Source organism: Lycium ferocissimum, chromosome 1 (assembly GCF_029784015.1).
Source record: "Lycium ferocissimum isolate CSIRO_LF1 chromosome 1, AGI_CSIRO_Lferr_CH_V1, whole genome shotgun sequence".
Classification (NCBI taxonomy): Eukaryota; Viridiplantae; Streptophyta; class Magnoliopsida; order Solanales; family Solanaceae; genus Lycium; species Lycium ferocissimum.
In genome coordinates, this window is record NC_081342.1 from 27471815 (window position 1) to 27478836 (window position 7022).

The window sequence follows — 7022 nt, forward strand, 5'->3', positions numbered from 1 at the left end:
TAACAAGGCGTTTAGATGAAATTCATTTAAGGGCAATGTCAAACTAGGCTTGACCACAAGGTCTTAGTGATTTCCATTAGGCATGAGGATAAGGTAGGGAGTTGGGGTTGCCTTGGAAGAGTAAAAGGTGAGCTTAGGCATAAACTGGAGGTAGTGACCAGTGGGGCCTTTGATCCCTTTTTATTGAAAGAAAGACTCAGGAGAGGGATGGGGAGGTGAGGACCTCACCCTCCTGTTACTCTTTCAAGACCCTGTGGTTTTCTCGTCTCCTAAACCCTGGTCTTATGAATATGGGATTCACAGTGATGTCAAGATTGGTTAGAAAGAGTTTATCATGCCTTTGGGAATCCTTGAGACTTTATGTTATTTAAAACCAAGTTAAAACAAAGGGTAAAGGTCTGTCACATTTTTGCCATAATTAAAGGGACTAAAAATTGCTATTATCTAAGTTTGGAGATATGTTATCCATCAGGACCTAGATTCATGTTTCAGAGCTTAACTTGCTTGCTTTTTTCTGCTTGCTTCAAAATGAATATGTCCAAGAACCTGTATGATGCATTTATGTTTAGACCTGTCTATATTGTGTGCTAGACTTAGTTTCAATTTGGGAAGAGGATATTTTAGCTAACAAAAGATTAGTGAGAATTTTTACTTCTGAACTTGAACTGTTGCATGTAGATGTTAATGTGCATTATAGTGTAAATTTGGATTGAAAAGGTAAAGTTGTACTTTGTCTAGTAAGATTTGATTCTATACTGTTGGTGTGCTTAAAGTCCTCCCATTTTAGGAACTGTGGAATGAAATAACTGAATATTGAGTTTGTGTTTTAAAAAATGAATAGTGATAAGCTGAAATTGGTTTGATGTTGTTGTTTGAGGATATTGTGAGTACTCTTAAAAGCAGTTTGAACCACTTGGCCTAGGGTGGTCTTTTCACTCATAGTACCTACCCACTAAGTGAGGGGTGTCATGACACAGCCTATGGACCATGGGGGGCATTCCTGTCATGAGGGTGCATTGGTCTGCCTCAAATCTTACCATTTTATAAAAGGGTTGGAAATAGAAAGGGGTTGGAAAGTTAACTTGTTTAAATGTCTAAAAGGAATATAGGAGGTTAAAAAGAGGAAACTGGTTACTTCAGTAAGGTGATTCTGCTTTCTTTTCTAAGGAAAATGGACTAGTTTAAGGTTGTTGAGTGTTGACAACAAGTGTCCTATTAGGAGTTAAAAATCCGGAGTTGCTAAGAATTTTGTTAAACTTTATGCCATTCTTTTTTCTGTGAGACTTGGTGATATACATAGTTGGTCCCTTCTCCTTTTTATTTCAAGTGGCAACTTACATGAAATCTTTTTGTTAACGTGCTCTTACTACCGTTTGACTAGAACAAAGGTTCATTTCTGTGGTTTTTTCGGGGAATATAAAGTTGTACATTCTCAGTTCATTTAATGTTGTTTTAGTTCAGACCTCTCGGTGCTCCAACCCTGTTTTGATGACCATAAGTTATAGAATCTTTTCTCTTTGTCTGCATCCCTCTACTATGTTTCTGTGATTACATTAAACAGTTTTCACTTCTTGCTATGCATATGAAGTTGATGAATCATTTATTTGATATGTATAAGAGTTAAGTTAGACTTTAATTAGCTTTAGTTTTGTCCTTGAACACTGTTCTAAGTAATAAGGATTAATTAAGTGAATGAAATGATCTTGAGGCCTAAAGTTAAACACATAGAATGTGGATATACACAGAATATGTATAGGTTAATGAAAAGGAAGAGGAATATACACATGATATACACTTGGTACACACATCACATGTGTATATCATAAGTATACTATGTGTATATAAGAGAATGGGCCAGTTATAGGTAGCACGCATATATAAGTAAAAGAGGATGGTTTGTTTGTATCATCTATTTGACAAAGTATCTTGAAGCTGTTATGCTATTTTTATACATGTAACGACCCTCCCGACCGTTATGGAAAATACAGGATCACCTCACCAAATAGAACCTCCCAAGGGTAGAACGAGCTAATAAAAACTCGATTGTATAAGTCTAAGAACTGAAAACTTGACTTGTTTGTGATTATTATTTGATTGTGTTGAGTTCACAGGGGGGGGGGGGGACGTAGGAAATTAGAACTCCGTCGGGAATTCTGAGGCCACAGGTAAGTCCGTATGGCGTTTTTATATCATTGTGCATGTTTTGTTGTGTTTGTAAGGCCTCAGATGAAATGCTGGGTAGTAGAGTTAAAAAACTATGAAATCAGCGAGCTTACTGGCTTAGTGGTACTACAGCAGTGGGACCACTGTAGTGATGGGTAGACCGCCACCGCGGTCAGCCAAGTCTAGGTGTGTCCACTATGGATGGCACAGGACCGCTACCAGGCCCGCCACAGTGGAGGGAAGGATATAGTGAGGTCCGCTACAGCGATGGATAGGCTGCCGCAGTAGTTGACGGGGACAGAATATCGGCTTTTAAACACTTAGTTCCGAATTCTTTATTCATAAAACACCAAAATAGTTTCTCACAAGCACCTAGGGAGAAATTCCAAGCTAGGTCAAGAATATTATTGAGAGGTAACTCTCAACCAATCCTTCTATCATTACGCTTTCATCTTCATGATTATCATCCCATGTATGGGTCTATAATGGTGAATTGGGAATAGTAACCCTAGAACTTAATAGGCTTTCAATAATTGACTGGGTTATGATTGTTATTGTATGTTTATCACCTAATGGCTGGAGTTATCATTTTTTAATAAAGAATTGAACCATTAGAGACGTGAACTAAGTGAATTGAGACTTAGGGTTCTATAAAAATGGTAACTTGACCATGGAAACTGCTTGTAATAGATGTTTTGATTAAATAGCCTTGTAAATTGATAGTTGGTGGTTGCTAAAGCCAATGTTAGGCTGATTTACACCTAGAAATCACTCACCCATTGGAATGGGGCAAAAGGGAAGGGTGTTCTTTGAATTGATTTTGTTACTAGAGTAATTATGACTTATTTAGCATCTTAATTGCTAGACTGTGAGTGTTCTGAGGCTTTACGGAAGGGAAAGGCTAATCGGAGTAATTTGCATTGTTCTAGCTCTACATTTGAGGTAGGTTACGGTCTACTTAAGTTAGACTTTGATTAGTTGATTGTATGTGTTGTGAAATTGATAGGAGAAAGAATGTCTAGTCTTCAAACATGATATGTGTGTTTGAAATTCCTATACGCTATTGATTGAGTGATTATGTAGGCTTTGTGCCACTATTCATTGGGTTGGATCTTACAAGTTGATGATGTTATGGTGAGAAGCTAATATGATCTTCTTGGTGAAATTGAGATACAAATGATAATTCAATTATTGAAAACAATGTGAAAAAGAGATACGGATATATATATGAAAAGGCTCATTTGACCAGGGGTAAGGATGAGGCCTTCCTGTGAGCTCGGGTCCGAGGAGTGAATCCGGAACGAGTGGTACATGGACACCATGGTTCCCCTGCAGGTCATGAATACTGAGTAATGATATCAATTAGCATGTGTGTACACCGTGTATATGGTTATTATTGGTAGATTTATTCCGTAGTTTGCTTCCATTGATCTGGCTCTTGATCGTTAAGTGACTTGGTTGACTTGTTGTTGGGTTATTTGATTACGTGTTGTTGACTGGCTTGTCTATTTTATTGATTTTATGATGTATGCATGATACTAATCTTAGTCAGCCTATGATATCTACCTGTACATAGCATTTGTACTGATACTACCTTGTTGCATTCTTTTCAGTGCATATTGTGATCCAGAGACTGCTACCTGACCTCATATCTAGCGTTGAGGCCGTTTGCTGACAGATTTAGGATGAGCTTCTATCCATGCTAGCCCGCCCGAAGATCTTATTTTCTGATGTCTACTTTCATTCCAGACATTTTTGGTTATTTAGTTACACAACATACATTCCTTAGACATGTTTTGGATTAAAGTCCTTGTACGGTGACTCTCGGATTTTGGGGTTGTAATAGTTAGGACTTCCACATTTACTTCCTTATTTTATGGCATGACTAAATTTTGATTTATCTTGTGCTTGAATGGTTAATAACTGATTGAATTAGTTAACATAAAAATAGACTTGAATGAGTAGATGGCTTACATTTTGGTTCACGCACTAGGAGTTAGTGTGGGTGTCGGTCATGGCTGGTTGGGTCGTAATCGAGGTAGTATCAGGGCTTTAGGTTCATCGATCTCGTCGTATAAGGACATGTCTAGTAGAGTCTTGCGGATCGGTATGGAGACGTCTGTACTTATCTTCGAGAGGCTACCAGCCACTAGGAAAATTTCCTTTTCTTTCTTTCTTTCGTGATACTTGATTCTAATTGGTATCTGGATGATTTAAATTGGTATTTGACTATCCTTCGTTCTCTCGCAGATAGCGAAAACACGCACGACAGCAGGCAGAGGTAGAGGTAGAGGTGGAGGCGCAGGTAGAGGGGCGGCACCAGCTGGGGGCTGAGTCCTAGTAGTTGATCCCGTGCCTCCAATAACTCCTAATGAGGCCGCGGGAGATGCAGCCACACCAGCTCAGCCAGCGGCAGTGCCAGTTCTGCCAGGGGCTACAGCTGCTCCAGGTATACCAGATGCGATGGCGCAGGTGCTGAATTGGTTGCATGGATTGGCACAGACCGGGGCGATACCGGCCGTTCCAGCAGGTAGGGGTGCAGGGATAGCAGCCCCAGATCCGGATAGAGTTCAGCATGCTTGATATGATCCTATATGGCACAAAGGGATAAAAGTGCAAATTATCTCTATATGATGTAAATCAAGACAAATTGGGCAGCAATTGCAAGACAATTGGTGTTTGGAAGATGAATATTTCCACATGAAGGCTATTTTCAAAATTCCCAAAGAAGACTACCAACCAAACAACGCCCTTGCCTCATTAATGGAATTTTTGTAATAACTTAGTCTTCTTTTAGTCTAGGAGTATAAATACTAGACTTAGCTCATTTCATTAGTTTAGCTTTGAAAGATGTTAAGATCAATCCTATAAATGAGTGATAGTTTGTTTGGTAGAATTAGTGCTAATCCAGTAATTAGTGATAGTTAATCATGGTGGATTTCAATGTTGGCTATTGAACAGATTTTTCATTGATTTTATATTAGAGTTGTTCATTTGTGGATTCATTTGATTAACTCTTAATTAAATTCAAATAGTATAGGTTTGTTAGTAGGAATCGATTAGGAGGGTTTGGGTTTAATATACCTAGATTTGCCTATAATTTCTTTACTTATTGGGTCTTGCTTCTATCCCTCTATTCTCATCCCAATTTCTTCACTTCTCATCTTTGATTTCTACTCTATCTTTTGTTTCCGCGTATTTGTTATTTGAATCGGTGTCTTCCACAAGCCGGATCGTATCATTTGGTATCAGAGCATAGGCTAAGAGATTGTTCCTACAATTTCTAATTCTAGGCTCAAAATTTGAAAATCCAAAAAAAAAAAAAAAATCAAAATAAGAAAATTCATAAAAAAAAAAAATCAAAAATTTGTGTTGTGGTTGGATTTGTGGGTAATTGAAGTTAGATTTGAGTTCCTTGATATCAAATCTAGCTAGATCTAAAGTTTCGGAGCATTTGAAGGTGTTTTGGACAAATATCTATTGTTGGCTTTGAAACTTTTTGAAGAACTCGAAGTGGGTATTAAAGAATTCATGGTTGTTTGATCTTAAAAAGTATTAGGGTTTGTTCTCTAACTTGAGAGGAAGCCACATACAAAATTTGGGGCCATTTCAAGTTGATTGGAAGAATTCACCATTGTTGGGTTTGAAGGTTTGAAGAACTTGAAGAACAAGAAACTTGGGTTTGTTGATTTGAGGGTTAATTGATTTCAATTTGTATTGGGCTTTGTTCTCCATGTTGAGGAGGAGCTAGATTCGAAATTTGGAGTTAATTGGACTTGATTTGAAGAAATTGCAAATTGGAAGTTCATAGTTTTTCGTGAAGATCTTCATATCTTCATAGGCGTTCTTGAAAAGTTTAGAAACTAACAAAGTGAGTTTAGTGATTTGGAGTTTATTTGGAGCTAATTTTTATTGGGTTTTGTTCTCCTAATCAAGAAGGACTCAGATCGGAAATTTGAGAGAAAAAGAAGTTGATTTGGGCATAGAATAAGTTTTGGGTGTTCTTAGAATTCATAAGCATTTTCATATGTTGATAGTGAAGAAGAAGACCAAAAAGAGTGTTTGATCCAAAATTGTCAAGTAAAAAGGGTGAAAAGGTGTTTGTGTGGGTCCAAATCAAGTCTCCAAAAAAAAAAAATCAGAAATATTTAATCCAATTTTCTGATTTTTTTCAAAAATTGCCACATCAGCTGCCACGTCATCACTGAGGTCAGCACCTAATGCGCCTCTGCACGCGCATGGGGCCCAAATTCAGAGAGTTGATTTTTTTTCTCAACACTTAGAAATTTTTTCTAAGTTTGGCAGATTTCGACCCAAATTTGGGGGGCATATCTTTGTGTTTATAAGGAGTTACGAGACCCATGACCTATCTAAATTGAAGTTCATCGAGTCTACTTTCCAAATCAACAAACCATTCATCAATCGGAGCTATGTAGAAAGAATGAATTACATTTTAAAAACACACTACAAGCAGCTCTGAATTTTCTAAGTGTTGGCCAAAAGCTTCCCAAATTTTTCTAAGTGTTTGGCAAGGTTTGTTCACTTATTATTTTCATTTATTTGATTCTCCTAGTTAATCAACAACTAGTAATTTATCCTTACTTGGTTGTTAACTAGTTCTTGAGTCCAAATTTCATTTCGTGCCAATTTCTTCCAAGCTTTTCTCGTTTTAATATCGTTGTAACTTCTTGGCTCAAGTCCTTTCATTTAATCGAGTCGTCCATCTTTCAATTAACAAAAATCTATTCTTCCACAAAGATTAGCAACTTTGTGAATTGATTTGGATAAGCGGTTCTTGGCCAACTTTGGAAGCAGCTTTAGGTTGAGTGGTAAGCTTGAGTGCAAATACAAGTGACATG

The 7022-nt window shown here is 37.5% G+C and overlaps 1 long non-coding RNA gene across 1 annotated transcript in view; it reads left to right on the forward strand.

Moving 5' to 3' along the window:
* LOC132029654 (uncharacterized) overlaps positions 1–5056 on the forward strand; it is a 9313-nt gene extending 4257 nt beyond the window's left edge. The window contains exon 2 of the long non-coding RNA XR_009407889.1: positions 3777–5056. This is a non-coding gene — a long non-coding RNA (uncharacterized LOC132029654). The remainder of the gene's footprint in view (positions 1–3776) is intronic.
* The last annotated feature ends 1966 nt before the right edge of the window (positions 5057–7022 follow it).